The 20,611-nt window shown below is 49.4% G+C and overlaps 1 long non-coding RNA gene across 4 annotated transcripts in view; it reads right to left on the reverse strand.

Moving 5' to 3' along the window:
• The window catches only part of LOC309654398, a 40,285-nt gene extending 19,973 nt beyond the window's left edge, over positions 1-20,312 (reverse strand). Inside the window, exons 1-3 of one of the 4 annotated variants that reach the window (XR_014260222.1) lie at positions 17,978-20,312; positions 16,619-16,733; positions 2,723-5,690 (exon numbers count right to left, since the gene is read on the reverse strand). This is a non-coding gene — a long non-coding RNA (uncharacterized lncRNA). Of the gene's footprint in view, positions 1-2,722; positions 8,935-16,618 lie in introns of those variants that run through there. The other 3 variants (XR_014260223.1, XR_014260224.1, XR_014260225.1) reach the window with 3 other exon arrangements.
• Between the last annotated feature and the right edge of the window lie 299 nt (positions 20,313-20,611).

The following is a 20,611-nucleotide window of genomic DNA, read 5'->3' on the forward strand; positions in this document are numbered from 1 at the left end:
TGCAGCACTGCCACAACAATGACTAACTCATACATTTCCTTCCTCTTATTTTTAAGAATTTATCCATGTATTGGTTTTTTTTTATAATATAGTCAATGAAATCACCATGAATGTACCATCAAACCTAAGAAAAACTATAATTTTTATCCACATCTATAATATATGTATATATAATATGTATGGATATAAAGGATAGGTAGATAAATCTTCGTAGTTCTTACCCATAAATGGAGAGGAACAAAGACCTTTATAAAATGAGTTTCAGTTGTTCAGAAATGTATTAATATAAATATTTGGTTCGTGATATACTTTTTTCATTGGTCCTTGCTTACTCCTATATGTATATTGACAATTAGGTACATCTGTCTGTATGTTCCTCACCAAAAAATGTAAAAGAGATGTTTTATTTATGGACCACAGTTATTATTTATGTATTAATCACAAACGTTGGTACATGTCATACTGTCTTCCTTGCACCACACATGGACTCTCTATTATTTATTATTCATTTTTTTAAATAAATAATAATATAATGAATATCTGCAAAACCACTATTCAACTCACCAGCTACAACTTTGACAATAAATTTTTGATCTTCTCTCACCAAAATACATAGATCTTCAATATTAGAGAAATGTTCACATAAACTATGGGGCACACATTCAAAGTAATACTTCATAGTTGATAAAATAAATGAATAAGCCTATGTCTATTTTTCATGAACCAAAGACTTTTTGCCAGTGAATCTCAGTTGTGCAGAACTGGATTAATTATAATCTTTTTCTCATGGTATATTCTCATCTCTGGCCCATAATCAACCCTCTTTATTAATTCATATATTTAATTATTCATACCTAATATTCAAGAAACTCTCATTAACCAACCATCCAATGCAACTAATAGAGTAGCCATTATCCACATATGACTATTTAAATTCAAATTAATAAAAATAAAGTAAAATTAAAAATTCAGCTCCCCATGCACACCGGCCACATTTTAAGTGCTCAGTAGTCACATGTAACTAATGGCTACCATATTGAACAGAACAAATTACAGACCATGTCCATCAGTGCAGAAATTTCTATTGGACAGCACTAACATACATTTTTTACCCTTAGGTAATAGTCTAGAACTCTTTCTAATGAAGCTAGAGGGGATTAATCATAATTCTTAATCATTGGTCTATGCTGATTCTCTCAGGTTTGAGTCGATCATTTCTAAAGGAGTTTTAATTAGCAACCATAAACCCAGTCTCATACTCCACAGGTAGAACACTGACGTTATCTTTCATCTCCTTTTGTGCTCCTTGCTCAGTGAGTTAATAACCTAGATCTTTCTCCATGGAAGGATGTTTAAATAAACTAGGTATATATACACTGTGAAATACAAAATATCTGGTAAAAGGAATAAAACATACTATTTTTATGGCAGTCAAGAGCACAGAACTAAATTAACTGTAATACTCTAATCTTTGGGTCATTCTCATCACCAGTCTCCGTTTTGGCTTCTTTGTACTTTATACATTTACTAATTTTTTTAAGCACTGAAATTAACATGCAACACACCACCATGCAAAAACAGGAATAATGAATATCTGCTCCTTAACCAACACATACTTTAAATGGACCTGGAATGTACAGAATTAGAATAATTTTATTTCTGGGATAATGAAACATTATCGTTATCGGCCTCTCGTTTTATTCATTAATTTGTTCATTCATTCATTTACTTACTTATCATCACCCTTAAACCACTTTCCAGCTGAAGATTTAAGAATGTCAACTATTACTTACATTTTCTTTACCTTATCCACCCAAATAAGAGTCAAAATTCTCATAAATGTTGCATGATTATATAAACTATGGTGTGTCCATTTCATGCAACAGAAAGCAACCGTTTAAAAGAATGAACAGCCTGGATCATTTTTAATGAGTCTCACTTGTGTAGAATTGAATTAATCAGCCTTAGTGTATGAAACGTTATCCTCATTGGTCTGTGCTTTGCCCTTTTGAATTTTATTTATCCCTTTTAAAAAAATCCTAAAAGAACACCCATGAATCTTACCCAAAATATAATAAACTACCAATTCTTTTCATTTCTATGTGCATCTCTCACTGAGTTAACAGTCTAAACTTCACCCACAGGAAAGTGTTTATATAAACCATAGTGTATAAATTAATAGTAGAATGCTATTAAAATACATGAAATAGTATAGAATTTTTTTGTTGTTTTAACGTCCCTCAAATTTGCAGAATTGTGTAATCATAAGTCTTGGGTCTTGATACATTGTCTTCATTAGTCCATGCTTGACCTCTTTGATTTTATTTATGCATGCATCCTTTTCTTTTAATAAATCAGTAAACATACATGAGCACATCATTCACCCCAAGAATAAGAAAAAGTAACAATTATATTTATATAAACATATATTAATGTATAATGGAATCATACATATACATATATAAAATTAACATAATGATTCATATATAATCATTTGTTTTTATCTGCTCATTTACTACACAGAGAAGAGCCCAGTGATATTATTTTTTAATTTGCTGACAGTTATGCCAAATGAGATTCATCACCCGGCTTCATGACAGAGTCTCATCATTGGTCTATGCTTGGCCATCTTTGATTTTATTTGTGTCCATTCATGTTTAATAGCGCATACACACCCATCAACCAACCACCCAACCGTAAAACAACACTAACCATCACTCACGTTGGTTGGTCCATGGCTCATTTCCCACAGAAGTCACAGCCAAGATCTTCATCAACAGAGTGTCATTAGACCCACTCTGGGGCCTCCATTCTGTGGAACACAAGGCAGATATTCAGAAGGATGAAACAACCTAGATATTTTCTAACGGCTGTCGGGGGGGCAGCATAGTATTAATCACGTGACACAGTCTCATCATTGGCCCAAGCCTAGCTCTCATTGTACATATTTCTCCATTCAATAACTGTATTTATTACAATAAACATGTATGAATTCACCACCCTAATCAAAAGCAAGAATAATGGCTATTACAAGCATCTGTCTCTATGCTTCTAACTCAGAAGAACCAGCCCAGATCTTCTTCCTAATGAACTCGGCTATGCAGAATTAAAGTAATAATCATCTTTGATTCCAGATATAATCTCATCCTTGTTTCCTACTTGTCCTTTTTATTGTTTTTACTTATTTTTTGAAACACAATAACCACACAGGAGCTCAGCACTAACCCACAACAAAAACATCAATTAGTCCTTATAGACCAATGCCTCTTATCCAGAGAGGTAAGAGCTTTGGCTTTGTTGTTTTAAGTAGTCCACCATTGTCCATAAATGGATTAACCTTAAGCCATAAGCCATAAAACATGATCTTTGGTGGTCTGCTCTTGGCTCTCTTTCATTTTGTCATGTATTTTATTCTCATCTAATTCATTCTTAACAATATATCAAGAACACCTGAAGCCACCATTCAGCCCAAGACCAATGACCGTTCTATCTACCCATTAATATGCTTCCTACCCACAGTCCCAACAGCCTAGAACCTACTGGGTGTTTGTACTATTATTTTTAATAACTACTGTTGGGTAGAACTAGATTACTCATAACACTTGTCTGAAAACACATTCTCATCCGTGGTGTAAGCTTGGCTCTCTTTAATTGGATCTGTGCATTCATTCATTTGTAACTATGCAGCGAACACCCATTAATCCCCGCTTATACCTGTCTACAGTGTCTTTCCCCAGAGCCAAGATCCTGTCCAGCGGAGAAACCCCAGTGTGCCCATTCTATGGAACACAAATCCCCATGAAAAGAAGAAAATTGCCCAGACCTTTTTTGCTCGTTAATGTCAGGTTAGCAGACCTGGATTCATCACCACCTTTTATGCAGAACACGTTTTCACCATTGTGCTACTCAAGGCCGTTATGACAGTATTTCTTTATTCTTTTATTATTTTTAATAATAAAATGAAGGACCACAAACCACTCTGATCTCTTTTTTCATGTCCCTCGGTTGTGGAGAATTCATCTCAATCCTTGGTTCGCAACCCGCTCTCATTCCTGCTCCTGACATGCCTCTCTTATTTTACCGATTATTAAAAGCAGTACAATAACCACGCACTGCCCCCACCTCCTGTGCTCCGCCCCCTTAGTCCCCTGCTGCCCTCTACCTTAAATAATCACTCTCAAATCTCCTGTGTATCCTCCCCTTCCCCTTTTATATATGTACAATTTTATCACATATGTATTCTTAAAAAATATTTTCCGTGGTTCAGTGGCTGGCTGGGCCTCTGCAGCGCCTTGTCAAGAGGGAGAATTAAATACATATGATTGACTTACAAGCACTCCCAACAGGGGGGTGGTAGGAGGACTCGAACCCAGATCCTTGAACTCCACGTGCCCTCTTAATCTGTGCTCACAGCCGTGAGGCACTGTGGGCCAATGGTTAAAGCACATATGTTGGCATCACACCGCCTGCCTCAAATCCAGCCTCAAATCCTGACTAGCTGAGCCACATCAGGAAAGTTAACCAACCTCTCTGTGCCTGTTTTCCCACCTGCAGTCACAGCCCTAGTCCCTAAGCAGAATCAGCTATTATTTTCATGCCAAAGTCAGCCAGGTGACCCCCCCGCCTCCCAGCCCAGGCTCTGAGCCCATCCCCCAAATCTTTCTTCCCTCTGCAGCAGCTGTGGTGCTAGACAGACAGACAGACCAGGTTCCACCCCAGCAGGCACTCGTGAGCTGTGTAACTGCAGAGACGTGACCTGGCTTCTCTGCCTTGTGCCCCGACTTGTGCGACTGGTCGACTGAGGACAGCAACACCCTCGAGGGTCCAACGTGAGGGTGCATTTGACTACCGACCGTTCCTCAAGCAGCTCCCACCCTGCGCTCACCCTGCCCTTCCCCCGCCCCACGCCGCCCACCCTGCGGGTCCAACGGCCCCCGATCTGATTAGAGAAACGAATGATCTCGATGCTCAGGCCAAGCTGAGTGTTTCGGAAAGGATGGGCCACGGGCAGGAAATTGTTGGGATCTGTTCTTTTTGGACCCGGCATCAAAGCTTAAACAAGTGCCCTGGAAAACAGAAATCCAACTAAGGGATGCGCTTTGGAAAACTAAAATTCATTTCATGAAATGGGGCTGCCTTCGGGGGAGTCCCTGCCATGGGATTCTTGATGTTCACATTGTTTCCCAGAAACCAAAACAACTGTGACCCTTACTGACAAGACACAGCCAGCTTCCTTCCTACCCTCCCAGACTGTCCTGGTGGGTTCCCAGCACGCTGGCCTCAGAGCAACTCTGAGGCATCAAAAATAAAAACTAAATGACAAGTTAAAACATACTTCCATCATGTAGATGTATATATAATGTAATAGGTACATAAATATACCCACGTGGGGACTTACATAAGGGAGACGTAGAAAGACCCCTAGAGGCTGGGGAGCCCAACGCAGACTCCTGCCTCTGCCTTGAGCCCACTGTGAGCCTCCAGCAAGGCCCTTCCCCGTGCTGAGCCTCAGGGGGCAGTGATCTCTCGGGCTTCCCTCCCTCCCAGGTGGTGTGAAAATGAAAAGCATAAAGTTGTGTAAGTCCCCTCAAAGTAGCAGAGGATCATTAATGCTGTACCTCCTGCCCTGGGCACGCAGAATTCACAGCATGCCTTCGCATACATTATCTTGTTTGATCCTCACAACAGTCCTGTGAAGAAGACATAATAATCAAAATTAGCCAATATTCACTGAATGAACACTCCACCAGGCACCATGCTGCCTGCTTTGCAGGCACTGACAATACTCTGGAACAATTCAACAGCATGTCTTTTTTTTTTCCCCAAAAAAAGTTTTGAGCATGCATTTTGTGCCAGGTACAGGCCAGGGGAGACAGCAATGAATGAAACAGACAAAATCTGAGAGCTAACTTCCTTGTGGGTGGAGACAGGAACAGACAATATTCAAATTAAACAAGTACTATATACAGGATATAAGATGGTGATGAGAACTATGGAGAAAAAGAAAGCGGAAAAAAGGAGTGATAGAAAGCAACAAGAAGGCGAAAGTCTCACTGAGAAGGTGATATTTGAGCAAAGACATGATTAGCCCCATTTTACACATGAGAAAATGGAGGCTCAGAGAAGTTAAGCGACTTACAAGTGGTCACAGAGTTAGGAAGATGCTGAGCAAGGCAGCCAGTGCGGGAAGTCTGGCCCCAGTGTCTCTTCCCCAGTTAGCCCCAATGCCTCATTTTTGTGGCATTTCTTGCTCTCTGATACCCGACTCTCAGCCTACAAGGTAAGCGTGTACATGCATGTGTGGGCAAATAGGAGGGCTTGTTTCACCTCCCACACAGGCATCCCCAGGAGCACAGGGCATCTCCAGGATGTACCGCTAATCCTGAATGAATAAGTAAACTGTCTTGGAGGAGATGCAGTGGTGTCAGTTCCCACAGGACTTGCACAGATTCTGGGATTAGGTCATGCTGGGATCATCCGCCCAACGTGGCCCAGCAAGTCAGCAGAGATGCTAAACCCATCTTCTGTCACCTGGCTGTTAGAGCATCCAAATGCCCTCACCCCCCACCCCCGGTGCCATCCTCACGTGCAGTCACACGTCACCTAGGCTAAAGTTGCAAATGTTCTGCCCAGGAATGGGCGCAGGTCACCAATCCTCATGCCCCACACGGTGTGAGACTCAACTAGAACTATGCTTTGTTCCAACTGGCCACCCTCAAAAGACCAAACAAGAAACATGTCTAATGTGGCTATTTTCTACCCCCCACCCCCCCCAAAAAATATGTAGGAAAAGAAGTTTGGTCAGAGCGTATATGGGAAACTTGCCCACTGCTTCTAGAAGCCATGAAGTTGAACCAAGAGAATTGTAATTCTTCCTCTTGCCCTTCACCTACTCAGCTTCTTCTCAACTCCCATCCAACCTCATTAAAACTCTCAATACCCCCAAGAAAATCCCTTCAGAGGAGTTTCACCTATTCCAGGGCTTAATCTTTTATAAGACGGATCATGTTCAATTGGTGCGTATAGCTCTTGTTTCCATAACGAGAACTGAAATTGTCTAGTCTTCAATTTATATTTCTATTTCACTGACTCCCCTCTCCAAAGGCAAAGGCTCATACACCTCTACGGGCACCTATTCAGCTGTCTGTAAAAAGTGGGTAATGATTCTTACCAGTCAGAGATATTAAATGCCATCTCAAGGAAAAGTGATAACAATTATAATTTTAATTATAATGAAATATTTATTGCATCCTCACCAAATGGGAAACATTGTTTCAAGCACTTTAAATATTTGACTCATTTAATCTTCAAGTACCCATTAATAAGGTACTATTGGTATTTTCGTATTACAACTGAGGAAACTGAGGCACAGAGGTTAAACACTTTGTCCAAACTCACAAAACTAGTAAATGGCAGAGCTGGGATTGAAATCTGAGCATCTTGGATGTGTGTAACATGGCTTAGCCCATAAGCAGATTATCGAAACATATCTGCTGAATTTAAGTCAGATCTTTGGGGACACTAGCTGAATTGCCCTCCAGCCCTCTGTCTGACTCCCTCTCTCCTTGCCTTGCAGCCTTTCGGGCTCTAGAGTCTACATCTGCTTCTCTGAGCATTCAGTCATAATCTGAGCTACCAGAAATTTAATTTGTAACTTGATAATTGTACTGCAGGAGGTCAGTGATATGTTTGATCCCTGCATGTGTGATAGTTACAAGTAGGATAAACTAGAGAAGGTGTTACTTGAGAAATAAATTTAAAGTCTGGGGGGTGGAAGGCCAGCTCCCTGACAGGCCAGGAAGGTGAGTCTGACATGGGTGAACCCCAAGGAGTGCAGACTTTTTCAGGCACAGTCACAGAGAAAAGAAAATGGGAAAAGGGTATGGGTTTGTTAGAAGAGTAGACTAGGGTTCAAATCCTGGTTCTGCACTCGCCCCCTACACGATGTGGGGCAAGGCACTTACCACTTCTAAACCTCAGTTTCCTTTTATTTTGATTGAGGATGGTAACTGCGGCCATGGAGGGTGGTCCTGATGATTTAGAGGACAGAAAGCTATGCCGATGAACTAGAAAAAGACTGAGCATGGGGTTGGGCTTAGGGCTTAGTCACCCAGGAGAGTCAGGGGAAAGGAGGCTGTCTTCTGTTTCTCAGTGCTTGTGAAAGCAGCTGGGACTGAGAGCTGCAACTGAGCAGCTCTAGCACCAGAACTGGAACTTGGTCCCTATCAGCTGGCAGCCCACCTGTTGTCCCAGAGCCCCCTGAGCCAGTGAGTATGCTCAGAGGCAGCACAGCTTTACCAGCAAGCTCCCCTCAGAGGAAACCTCTCTTCACAAATCAAGTGAGCCTTCGATCTTGGTGAGAAACTGACTATTCTCTCCCATTCATCCATCCGTCCACCCTCTGCACTTTCATTCATTCACCCATCTCACCAGCCTTCATCAGCCAGCCAGCCAGCCATCTCTCTACTTCTGCATCCTGATGCAGGCTTCCATCCATCCAACAGACCTAACATCCATCCTTCTGCCTTTCCATTATGCGGAGGAAACAGACAAACCTGGATTGGAACCCTGGGTCCTGCTTCCTAACTGACCTTGGACAAGTCACTAACCTCTCAAAGTCCTCTCATCTGTAAAATCAAGGGAAATCAGATGTAGCTGGGGCGAGGATTTCAAGAGAGAGTGGACATACCAGTGCCTGACCTGAGCAAATGATCATGAAATGCTCATTCCCTCTGCGCCTGCAATCAGGCTGGGATTTACACAGAAAGAAAACTGCTGTATCTTGCATGACATATTGAGAAATGCTTTTCAGAAATTATCTGCAGTGTTTCAGTGGCATGCAACACCCTGTGGCACCCAGAGCTGGGCGGTGGCCAGAGCAGGTTGGGGTAGTGGTCCCTCCTGGACGCACAGCAGAGAGTGCCATCTAGTGGATTGGCAACCTGTGGGATCCCCAGTGGGCCCCCAGTGGCGGCAGCTGCTGTCTGCTGTTGGGCAGCGGAGTTGCGAGCCAGCTGGGAGGTCCCAGACCCCCGGACTGCAGGCTGCCATGTTGGGATGTGGTGCACGTACTGTCTTAATCTCTCAGGGGGCCTGGACTGCCAGGAGCCTTTTGTTTTGTGGACGATTGCCAACTCTGATTTGCCTACCCCAGCCCAAGTCCCCTTTAGAAGTCTCCAGGAAAAAAAAGAATAATCCTAGCAGCTACAGCTGAGTGTCTGTTATGTATTAGATACAGGGCTGGGGGCTTCATATGCATTATCTCTAATCCTCTAAATGACCCTAGCAGAGACCCAGAATTTGCCCCATTTTCTGTGAGAAAACTAAAGTTTGCTGAGGTTGAGTTACTCACTTAAGGAGAGACTAGATATTCAAACCCCTGGATTTGTAACTGCATTTACCTTCTATAATCCCAGTGCCCCCTGAAGGTGCAGGAAAGAATTTGGACACTGATTTGAACAAGCCAACTGTAAAGGAAATTTATCAGTCAATTGGGGCCTATTTGAATGCTGAATAGCTATTGGATGACATTAAGAAAATGCTGTTAATTTTTTAACTGTGATAATGGCATTGTGGTTATGTTTTCAAAACAGAAAAAGAGTCCTTCTTTTTTAGAGATACACACTGAAGAATGCTGGAGGAAAGGGTATGGTGTCTGGAATTTGCTTCAGAGTGGTCTGGGGGCAGGTGGGGGTAGTAGAAGGACAGTATGAGGTTTGGATAGAATGAGCGGGGCTGAGAGTTGACGGTGGCAGCAGTATGAAAAGTGTGTAAATTGCGATGAAAATATGTACCGTTTTCTCTACTTTTGTGTTGTTTGAAATTTCTCCTAATTAAAGGTTTTTAAAATCATCGTGTAAAAATAAAGTGCAGGAGCTGAGGAGGTAGGAGAGGGGAAGCCTTTTCAAAGGGCAAAGGGGCCCAGGGTCTAAGCTAAATCCTGGAGGGTGTTAGGGAGCTGATTCAAAGGCAAAAAAATGCCTCAGAGTGGAAAGGGGGCGAGAAAGGGGCCTGGGTCAGTGGAAGGAAACCATTCTAAGTTGGGGAGATTAAGGAGAAAGTGCAAGGCTGCAGGGCACTGCAGAGCCAGACCCCCAACTGCTACCCCAGCCCCTACCTCCCAGACGATCCTGCTCCCCCCTAGACCCTCCAGCCCCTTCCCAGGCCCTCCTGTCTCCCCCGGGGCCTCCTGGTCCCTTTCCTAGGCCCTCCTGCCCCCTCCCTGGCCCCTCTCCCCCACTCCCCAGGTCCTCCGGGCCCCATGCAACCTCTTCTGGCTCTAAAAGGGCCTGCAGAAGCCTCCCTTCTCCAAGGCAGAGCTGGCCACCTGAAGACTCCTTCCCTGGGACCAGCTCAGCCAGGCTGGGAAGGATTCAGCTGTCTAGCTTGTCAGATGCTTTTATTTATTTTTTATTTTTTGGCTCTTTCTGGCAGGACAAGAGGTGGTGGTTTTTGTCCTAAAACTGTGTGCCAAGCTGGCCTCACCATCCTCAGTCCCTCTCTGCCCCACCTAAGCCTCCCTCTTCTCTGTCAGTCACATCACTGGGAACTGACTCACGCTCGAGCCCAGGTCCACACCAATCTCCCCAAACCCCCGGGGCCCCTCACCCCTGCCCCCCGCCTCTCCCCTCTCCAGCCGTCCTGCAGCTGCCAGACTCTCCGCGCAGTCTGCTTCCTGGGCGCCTCTCCACCCTCTGCCCCTCCAGGAAATGCTCCCTCCCGCAGCCTTCCTTTCCCACTTTGGAAAGCCGGCCACCGGACAGCTCCCCGGACCCTCCCGGCAGCCTGCTGCATTGCAGCTCGGCCCTCGGTGAGGGAGGGCCGCAGCCTGCAGTCACCCCCAAGGTAGGGTGGGTCACCCCCTCCTGGCTGCCCCCAGCCCAGGGCAGGGCCCGGCCCCCGCATGCATGCACGCATCGGGGCCGCAATGGAAATCAAAATCGCCGCCGCAAAAGCAAAAAGCGCCGATCCCCGCTGTCTGTCTCCCCCTCCTCACTTTCCGGGCTTAAAAATGTGGCCCAGGCAGCCCCCTTGTGGCACTTGGGGGCGCCACAGACGCTCGGCTGGTGTCTGAAGAATTCAGACTGATTCCACTGCACCGTGAGTTGGCACAAATCTGAAGTGGCCCAACTCCTACCCAACGCAGAGCAGCCTCTCTGAGTTGGGGACATCAGCCCCCTCTCCTTTCTCCCTTCCACATCTCCCCTCTCTCCCTCCTGGATGTGGAACTCTCCTGTTGAACACTTCTCCGACAGGCAGACAGGTGTCCGGGGGCGGTCACCATGGTAGGGGGCTGGAGGGAAGGTGTGGGACCGGAGCTTTCCCTGCAGTGACGATGGTTTTCATCTCCATCTCACTCGGATGGGGAAACCGAGGTGCAGGGGGGCCCATCGTCCTAGTCTGTGTCGGAGAAGGCGCAGGGGATCCTGCCCTGGAGAGTGGGCTCCAGCTTGGGCATTTGCCTGAGTGAGGGGCTGCCCCTCTCAGCCAGCAGGCCCTCATTCTCGCCAAAGCTCGTCCTCCCCAGGAGGCAGCCCTGGTGGGCCCCCCGGATGTGCTCCCTCCCCTCCAACCCCCTGTCCACACAAACAAGCCCCAGCCCCCTCTATCTGCAAGCCGCCTGGAGGTGGGCAGGGCCCCCTCCGCATCAGGTTAATAATGCCATTTTCATAAGCCTCTGCCCATAGGTGCTACCACCTAATTTTGAATCTGCCCTTCAAACGGATTGGGCCACAGAGGAGCTGGGATCTCAAGCACCGCTGGGAGGTGCTTATAACTAATCAATCCATCCCCTGCCCACCCACACCCCCCCCCCAGCACTCAGCACAGCCTCGCTGAGCTGTCTTCAGCAGCAGGGTGTGGTGGGGAGCCTCGGAGGGACTGGGGTTCCATCCCAGCCCGGCCTCACACCAGCTGAGAGACAGTGAGTATGGGACTTTGTCTTTCCCTGCCTCAGTTTCTTCATCAATCAAATGGGGATTTTTGAGGCTGGTGCTCAGAGTTCCTGCTGGGGTAAGTCCTAGGTAGGCAGCCCGGCTCAGGGCTTGTCCCCTAGAAGACAGGACTCCATGATCTCAGCTGCTTCATCCCCCCTTCATCACTTGATTTACAGTGACTTATCCCCTGTCTCTTTCCCCCCACCCCAGACTGAGCTTCGAGGACAAGAAGCCAGCCGATCGGCACTGCTCCGTGTCCAGCCTTCCACTCGGGTCTGGGCCCAGGAAGGTAGGTGCTCTGCGTTGGTTTGGAGAATGAGTGCCCGGAAGGATGACTGCACCCCACAGTCTGTGGGGTGCCTGGACTCCACTGGGCTTCTCTTCCCCAGACACCCCCCGTCTAAGCCGGCCCTTCTAGGGAGCAGCCGGGAAAAATGTTCCTTTCTGCCTTACCCCAGGGTCCCCTCGTGCTGCTGTATAAATGCAAATTCTTGCTCTATTAAAGGCAGATGTGGGCTTGCACGTCTTTTCTGCCGCCTTCTGCATCTACTGTGAGCTCACAGGCCAGAGGCTTCCTCTGGCTGACTTGATTTGTGCGATGGAGCCGGCAGAGGGGTCTCTGCCTGGTGAGGTTCCTGTCTGTATTCGGAGCAGGGTCTCCAAAGGCCAGACTGTTTTCTTTCCTGCGACACTTGTTACACGCGTGCGTCCCTCCCCGGGTCCCACCGTCTACCCCACGAGCACTGATGAACTCTCTGATGCGTGTTGGGCTACTCTTATCTCATTTAGCCTCCCTTCGAGCCGGTGTGGGAGCCCCTCTCATCTCCACTTCACAGAGGAAAAACCGAGGCTCTGAAAAGAAAGGGGAATTGTGTGGTCTCCCAGCTAGAGGGCGGGGAGTGGGGCCTGGGAGCCCCCAGCCCCGCTGCGGGCGCCTGCCGCCACCGTTGCCGCCGCTGCGGGCTGACCAGGGCCGGCCTGGCCGCCAGCGGCTCCTGCGGAAAAGGCAGGGGGTTTGCATAGAGAGCGTTCTCCCTGGCAACTGGCAAAGGGGCCATAAAACACCGAGAGGGCTCAGAAGCCGCTTAACAGATAGCTACAGAGCAGCTGGACCCGGGAGGGGAGACCCGCGCCCTCCCCTGGGCTCTCTGCAGAACAGCAGGGCAAAGGGCTCCGTCCCGGATGCGGGCGGGCAGGGGCAGAGGCGCCCCGGGACAGGTGTAGACGGCCGAGATCGGACGGGGCCAGGGGACCCCAAGCCTGATCCCACGGTGGATGGAGGGCTCGCTACCGAGCACGGAAAAGAGAGGACTGAGAAGGAGCTTGCTGCCTGCAAAGAGCCGAGGGCAGAGGGGGCGAGGGGGCTGCGTCGGAGCCGCGGAGGCAGATGCAGAAAGCAGGGAGGGCTCGGCAAAGCGGCTCGGTGTGCGAGCCCCGAGCGGGCTGCTTGGGGAGAGAGGGCGCTCCCTGTTACGGGCGGCATCCGAGCAGAGAGAGGCAGGCCGGTACTTGGCCAGGAGGCTGCAGCACGGCTCCCTGCCCGGGCTGGCAGCCCGCACGTCTAGGCCTTCGAGAAGCTGCTGCAGCACTAGGTCCCGAGCGGGGCTGGCCACGGAGAAGGCAGGCTGGGGTCAGAGCAAGGATGCCCAGACTCTCCCGTGTCCCCGGCCCCGAGCTCAGTGGCAAAGGCACCGAGATGGCCGGTGGAGTGCTTCTGTGTCGATGAGGCAGTGAGGGAGAGGAGCGGAGAGAATGGGGGTGAGTGCGGGGCCGGAGGGGGGAGGGGGGAGCTGTCCTGCGGCCAACTCCCCATCTCAAGGGCCGGCCCACCTGGAGTGGCCAAGTGCCCGCCCCGCTCCCAGGCCCAGAAAGGCTGGCCCGGGTCCTCTCTGGGGCAACAGGCTGGTGCACAGGGCTGGGGGGAGCCTTCCTGGCTGGGGGTGGGGGGGACAGAAGGAGGGGGGTGTGGCGAGTAGCGGGGCTGGCCCGGTCATGGGAAAACCAGGGCCCTTTCCTGGAGGCTGGGCCGCAGCCCCGGATTCGGCCGGCTGCTGGACCGTTACTTCGATGCTCCGGGGACTCGTGAAAGCCCCTCGCCCGGCGCCGGGGCCGAGGGGCCTGCCTGTCGATGAATGCGGCCCACGCTGATGTCGGGCGCTGGCCCTCCAGGCCCATTCATGGGGGCTCAGTTCCCAGGAACTCTGGGTGGATGGGGCCTTTATCAGGGGACCCCCACTAGACGAGGCTCTGTTCTGCAGTTTCTAAAGGAGTTTTCTTGTCTTTGTTCCCAGTGCAGGCACTGAGCGCGCGCGCGCACACGTGTGTGTGTGTGTGTGTGTGTGTGTGTGGTGTGTGTGTGTGTGTGTGTGTGTGTGTGTGTGAGAGAGAGAGAGAGAGAGACAGGCTGGCTGAGGGACCAGCCCGGGTTCCTTGTCTGAAATGACCAGGCTGCCCTCGCTCAGCCTCGGGGGCAGGGGTGCACCGCCACAGGGCAGAAAGATTCGGGTAAGACGACAAAGGCACCCAGGTACTCAGGGATGGCACCCTTGTCACCACTGCCTAACTGCCCCACTCCTGACAGCCCAGTCTTCCCTGGGCGGGCGCTGTCTGCCAGCCTCGGGGTCCTGACAGCTGCTCTGACCCGCCGAGGGGGGGCAGCATCGTGCTGCAGGTGGAGAGTGCGGGCTGGCTCCGCAGACAGACAGACAGACAGACTGCCCCACCGCCCGGCTCAGGAGCTGGGAGCAGCCCTGGGAGAAACTGTTTGCTTTCTCAGAGCTTCGGGGAGGTGGGGGTGGGAGGGGAGTTGGGGGTGGTGAGGTTTGGTTGTTTTCCGTCGTTGCTGTTGTTTCAATCAATTAAAAGATGGCTTTGAAACTGTCGATGTGACAATGTTTGGTAAAGTATTTACAAGTGCGTCACAGCCTCTGCGGCATCACATGGAGGTGGGGCGGGGGGAGGGGGGATGCGGCAGAAGAAATCACGCACGTGGGAAATTTTGCAAATACCGGTTTCTGATCGGGGTAGCAGCAAAGGGTTCAAAAGAGCTTTGGTGTGGATTTGAAAAGTCACCTGCCCAAAACTCTAACGGGGCAGAGGCCATGGGGCAGCCTGGCTAGAGAGGGGCTTCCCACTAATGGTTCCTTTTGCCCCAGACACAAACAGAGCCTGGCATCCTCACCCAGGCACGAGGACATCAGGGATGGACGGGGCTCCAGGCTAGAGGCACGGACAGCTCCACTAACAGCACAGAGAAACACCCCGGGGTGAGACGTGTGTCTGACCAAGCCCACGCTCCAGAGTAAATAAACTGAAAATTTAGGAGAGAGGGGTCTCTGTGCTCGGTGGCCGAGGAAGTTCACTTCTGTGTAAAAGGCAAGTCACGCTCCCACTAGGTAAGGCTGCATCGATGCACAGAAACCTCATTTAGGCTGGGCCCGGCCCAGGGAGCAGTTTCTGTGAAATTTAGGAGAAGTCAGGTTTAGCCAGAAGTTTTTCCAGGAATTATTAACCTCTGGAGACTGTAACCACTGTTTCTTCCGAACCGCCCTTGCCAAAGTCTATAAAATACGAGCCTAAAAAATCTGCCTGAAGAGCAGTCTGACATTTTATATATATTTATAAAAAAATAAAATAAACTATCGCCAAACTTTTTAGGAGAGCCCAATTAAAGCCGGCGGGGGGCAGCCCCTTCCCCAGCCCCCCAGGGTTCGAGGAAAGGCCCGCGTTTCCCTTGGGAAGGTGTCTGCGCTGGGGCGAGAGGAGCAGGGCAGTTCCTCCCTGGTCACTTGCCCTCTTGGCCTTGGTGTCTTCCCCTGTGGGTCTCTCTGCCCTGAAAAGGAGCTGCCTGTGTCTCTGGACGGAGGGTTAAGGACTTCGGACAGGACGAGATGGGAAAGGCTGCTGGTTTTTGCTGGGTACCGCATGCCGGCTGCTGTGCAGCGTGACTTAATCGTGCTATTGTCTCACTCGGCCGCTCAGTACTCTGTGTGGGCGATTATGATTCCTTCCTTTAATATCAGGAAACCAAGGCACAGAAATTCTTGGGAGATTTGCCAAAGACACACAGCTCTATGTCTGCCCTGTAGCCAGGTTTGTGCTCGAGATGGCTGCCCTCTTGGGGTGCTTCCTCCCCATCCCCAACCCCAGGGAAACAGAGGGGACCAAAACCCTGAACAGGCTGGCGCTCCTGTTCTTCCCAGCAAGCAGGTGGAGTCCTCCGCCCCCAGGGGTGATGCAGACTTGGCGTCGCGGCCCCTCTACCCGGAAGCCTGCGCTCTTTCTAGAACATGACCGTGTCCCAAAGGTAGAAGCACCACTCTTAACCCTGTCCTCTCCCCAGGGCATCCCCATCACCCCAGCTGGTGGCCCTGCTGTCACGTGCTACGTCACGGCTCCTCCTCGTGTTCCAGAACCCCCTTTTCTCTCTGGCAAGGAGCAGGTCACAAAAGATGCAATCAACCGTTTCCAGGATATACCTATGTCCTGAAAACCCATCACTGGCACTCCAACCCTGAGACGTAGCACCCCCACCCATGCACCCCAGGACACAGGGTTCCAGGGCCCGGGGGAGCCTGGCGTGTGCACCCAGGAGGGTGGGACAGAGCAGCTCGGGGCGGTGGGGATGCCAGCCTGGCCCCCCGGGTGTGCATCTGCAGTGTGACAGCGTTCTGAGGACTCACCCAGCGCCACCGAGCATACGGCTCAGTCCTCTGAAGCTGCCCATGGGCCCGGGGGAATATGAGGCGGTTTTCAGTTAGGGGAAGTCGGATCCAGGCAACATGGGAGCCAAGGGCACTGGAAAGGGACAAAGGAAAGGGGGTGATTAACATGCGGCCAGTCTCATGAATTCGAGAAAAATGTAAAACGTTCTCCTAGACGAGGCAAACATGTCAATGAGTCATCACGATTCCACAGACTATGCTTTGCTGAACTTTAGCATGAGGTGTTGGGGGGCATGGGTGCCTCTTAAATTTGGGTTCACCCTAGGGGACATTTCAAGCCTTGTCTTAAGCGCCGAGGAGAAGCTGGCTGGGACGGCTTGGCCGGAGCCCCGAAGGGTAAAAGGCAGGGCACACGCAGAGAGGAGAAGGTAGCTGGTAGGGGCTGCTGTGTGCCTAGCACACGTGTGTGTGTGCATGTGTGTGTGTGTGTGTGTGTGTGTGTGTGTGTGTGTGTGTATGCATGGGGAAGGGGCACGAGGCTGGGGAGCTTCCAGCCAGACCCTGAAGGGTCTTACATGCCAGGCTAAGGCTCTTGGACCACGTCCCAGACACTCCGGGAAGTCAGATGGAGGATTTAAAGCAAGACAGCAACAAGGTCAAAATGGCATGTTAGAAAGATCACTCAGTGAAAATAAACTTCGCTGCAAACCATGTAATCTAGCTATCCCACCTCTAAGAAGCTGGACGAAAAGAACAGTCAGGGACGTGTTTACAGATTTAGCTACAAGAATGCTCACTGCAGGGTCGTTAGCAATAACAACAACAACAAAACTAAAACAGGACGGCTTAGATCTTTTTTAGCAGGCGTCAGTTCAGCAAAATCACATTAACTAAAACCTCGGTTCGTGACATGCTCTCCTCATTTATCTATGCCAGGACCTCTTTTATTTTATGTATCTTCCTTATTTATTTTCTTAAATAATATAACGAGCACACATGGACCCGTGACCCACCCCGATGACTAGGACTTTGACCAAAGCATCTATATGCTCACACTGGCCTACCCCAGCAGACTTCCAGCTGGGATTTTCAACAATAGAGGAAGCTCTAATCAACAATGGTGCAAACACACCCCGGAATATTAAACAGCTCTTAAAAAGAATGAAACAGCCGAGACCTATTGTCTTTTAATGGACCTCAGTATTTTGCGCAGAACTGGATTAATCATGATCCTTTGTTCACAAACACTTTCTCATCATTGGTCCAGGCATGTCCCGCTTTCATTTTGCTAATTTATGCATTCATATATTCATTTGTAATAATGTCATAAACACTTGTGAGCCCACTCCTCAAATCCAGACCTTGGCAATTACTTACACCTGCTTCCACAAGCCAGCCCCACCGGGTAAGGACCCGGAGCTTTAGTGACAGCAGCGAGGTAGTTAACTCAACTTCGGTGTGTACGGATTACAGGCTACTAAGGTGCTGTTATAAGGAATGGTGTTTATCTTTTATGATCTCCAAGCACATTCTTGAGTGAAGAAAAACAAGCTGTGCAAAAAGAAATGTACATGGTGATATAGTTTCCGTTAAAAAAAAAAAAAAGAATCATATATTGGAGAGTCTATTTAGATACATATGCAAATGCACAGGAAAAAAAAAAAAAAATCTGGAACCAGACACCTGACTCTGACAACAAGAGTTAAAATGGTGGTGATTGGGGGGTGGGGGGGAACTGAGATGGAGGAAGGAGTTGACGATGACTTTAGCTTTTATCCGCAGTGTTTGATTTTCGGTAATGAGTGTATTAATTATCAATGCATTTCTTGCATAATTAAAATAAACATTTTGTGTGTGGGTTTTGTTTTGTTTTGCTGTGTTTGTGTGTGGGGTTTCTGTTAGCTTTTAGCTTTTTTTTTTTAACAAATACAAAAGGAAGAGCATTTTGACTGCTGGATCAGGAGTGGGCATATCTCCCCCAAACAAGTTCTGCAGACACGAGGGATTTATTGTATCTCCCAGATCATTCTTTTCTGAATTTTCTACGTTCTAAAACTGGAGCCCTGGGCCTCCGAGTGGCGTGTCAGTGACATGAGGCCAGCAGGTGAGTGCCTGCTGGCTGTGACTGCACCACCCACAGGCCCCAAATCCCTCCAGAGCCACGGAGCGGGTGTCCGCAAGGCACCCATCGGGGAGGACTTTCCTTTCTGGTCTTTAAGAGGCCCGAAAGCTAATGCCCTGGCCCGTGTTCTCAGGGATCAGCTAACTAGAATGAGGACTCGGGAGAATGTGACACGAGACAGTCCTGGGCGAAGGGTACACGGGAGCCTCTGGGGAGCAGCGGCCCTGTAGCCCACGTGCACCGGCAGCCTCCCAGCCGGGCGGAACCCACAGCTGTCACATTGCCCACGCCCCAGTTCTAACCAACAGGGTGTGTGGCTAACATGTCAGCTCCCTGAGAATGGGGTGCAGCCTTGCAGGCCCTTGCCTGCCCCCCTTCACGTTCCGGGTAGCACACCGCACCCCGACTTCCCATCAGAACCCCTTCTCTCCCCCAGGCACCCCAACCCCTGCTTGCACACTAAGCTTCAGACCCAGCTCCACAGGCCCCCTCCAGCTGTCGCAGGCACGGACTAATAAGTGTGCGACTGGGAAGACCCTTTATCCGCAGATAAAGACATCAAGGCTCGGAGAGCCCAAGAGCACAAAACTAAGCCAACTTGAAACCCAAAGCAGCCTGAAATCAGGTTTTGTCCTGGCCTCCCTCTGCACAGATTAGTTAGCTGGTTAATGTCTCCCCCTCCCTAAGCTAACACAGGCAGGACCTTCTGGAGTTCTCTCCCCTCTGCCAGGCAGACACTTATTTTCAACCATGACTTTGGGCAGAAGAAATGTGAGCACAGGTTAGCCAGCCCTCCGCCGGCTCTTAATCACCTTTCCCGCACGTGAGCCTCTGCTATTTATTACATGGTGTTTTATTTTGGACAGGGTTTGGTCCTGGTGAATGCTTTGAGATGCTTATCATAGTTTTGCAGATACAAAAGATTTTTATGATAAATAAAAATAAAATACAGTACCCAGGTTACCTGTGTCTGCCTCCGGACAGGGGTAATTCCACCTGAAGATGTTCATTCCTCAGAAAGGCTACATAAATCCCACGATGCCAATAAAGTTACAGGGTTGACTCAAGAAAAGGCCCTCTGGACCCAACGCTGACCTGTCTAACCCTCCCTGTTCCCCTCTGGACTCTACAAAAATGAGAAGGGCTTTCAAAAGCACAGTTAGGGGACAGATCCACCTGAAATAAGAACCATTTTTGCATATGTTGAGCACCTACTATGTGCCAGGCATTTTATATTTTACTTCATTAAAAGCATCAAGCCGACACTTGAAGATGGCTGTCCCCATCCTACCAGAGCAGGCGAGGGGAATTACAGTCCAAGGCCACCCACCTCCTCCCAGGGGAGCCCACCCTCTCTGCCCCCCCGAGCAGACCCCTTAAGCCCCCATCACAGATACCCCAGTTGTAGGCATCCCTCTGTATTACGGTGAGAGATTTTAACACCTCCCTGGGGGGATGTATAACGGACAGACAACAGTAACGGTGTCGTTCTGGATTTTTAATTATATTACTATCTTAAGGTTGTGTGACACCCCCAGTCTTTGAGGGCCCTACCTCCCAAAGAGGCTGTCAGTGTGACAGAGCAGGGCATACGTACCTGGTCTGCTTCAAGGTCAGCCTAGGAGGGCCTCACTCTCCTCTGGGCAGGTGTGCCATCCTGGGGGCCAGGGCTGGGCCACACCCTGGCCTCGGGAACCCACCGACCCACTGCCCGCCGGGGGGCAGTGAGCCTCACCTGCAGAACAAAGGGCTTGAGTTAGTTCCCTCCTGAGGACTCTATACATTTACAAATTGTTCAAATGTACAAATCAGGGATTTAAAAAAATCATTTTTCAGACCTTTCTATTCGATCCTGGGCCAGGCATCTACTCCCTTCCTGGAGAAAGCCG

Source organism: Balaenoptera physalus, assembly GCF_965194825.1.
Source record: "Balaenoptera physalus genome assembly, chromosome: 2".
Classification (NCBI taxonomy): Eukaryota; Metazoa; Chordata; class Mammalia; order Artiodactyla; family Balaenopteridae; genus Balaenoptera; species Balaenoptera physalus.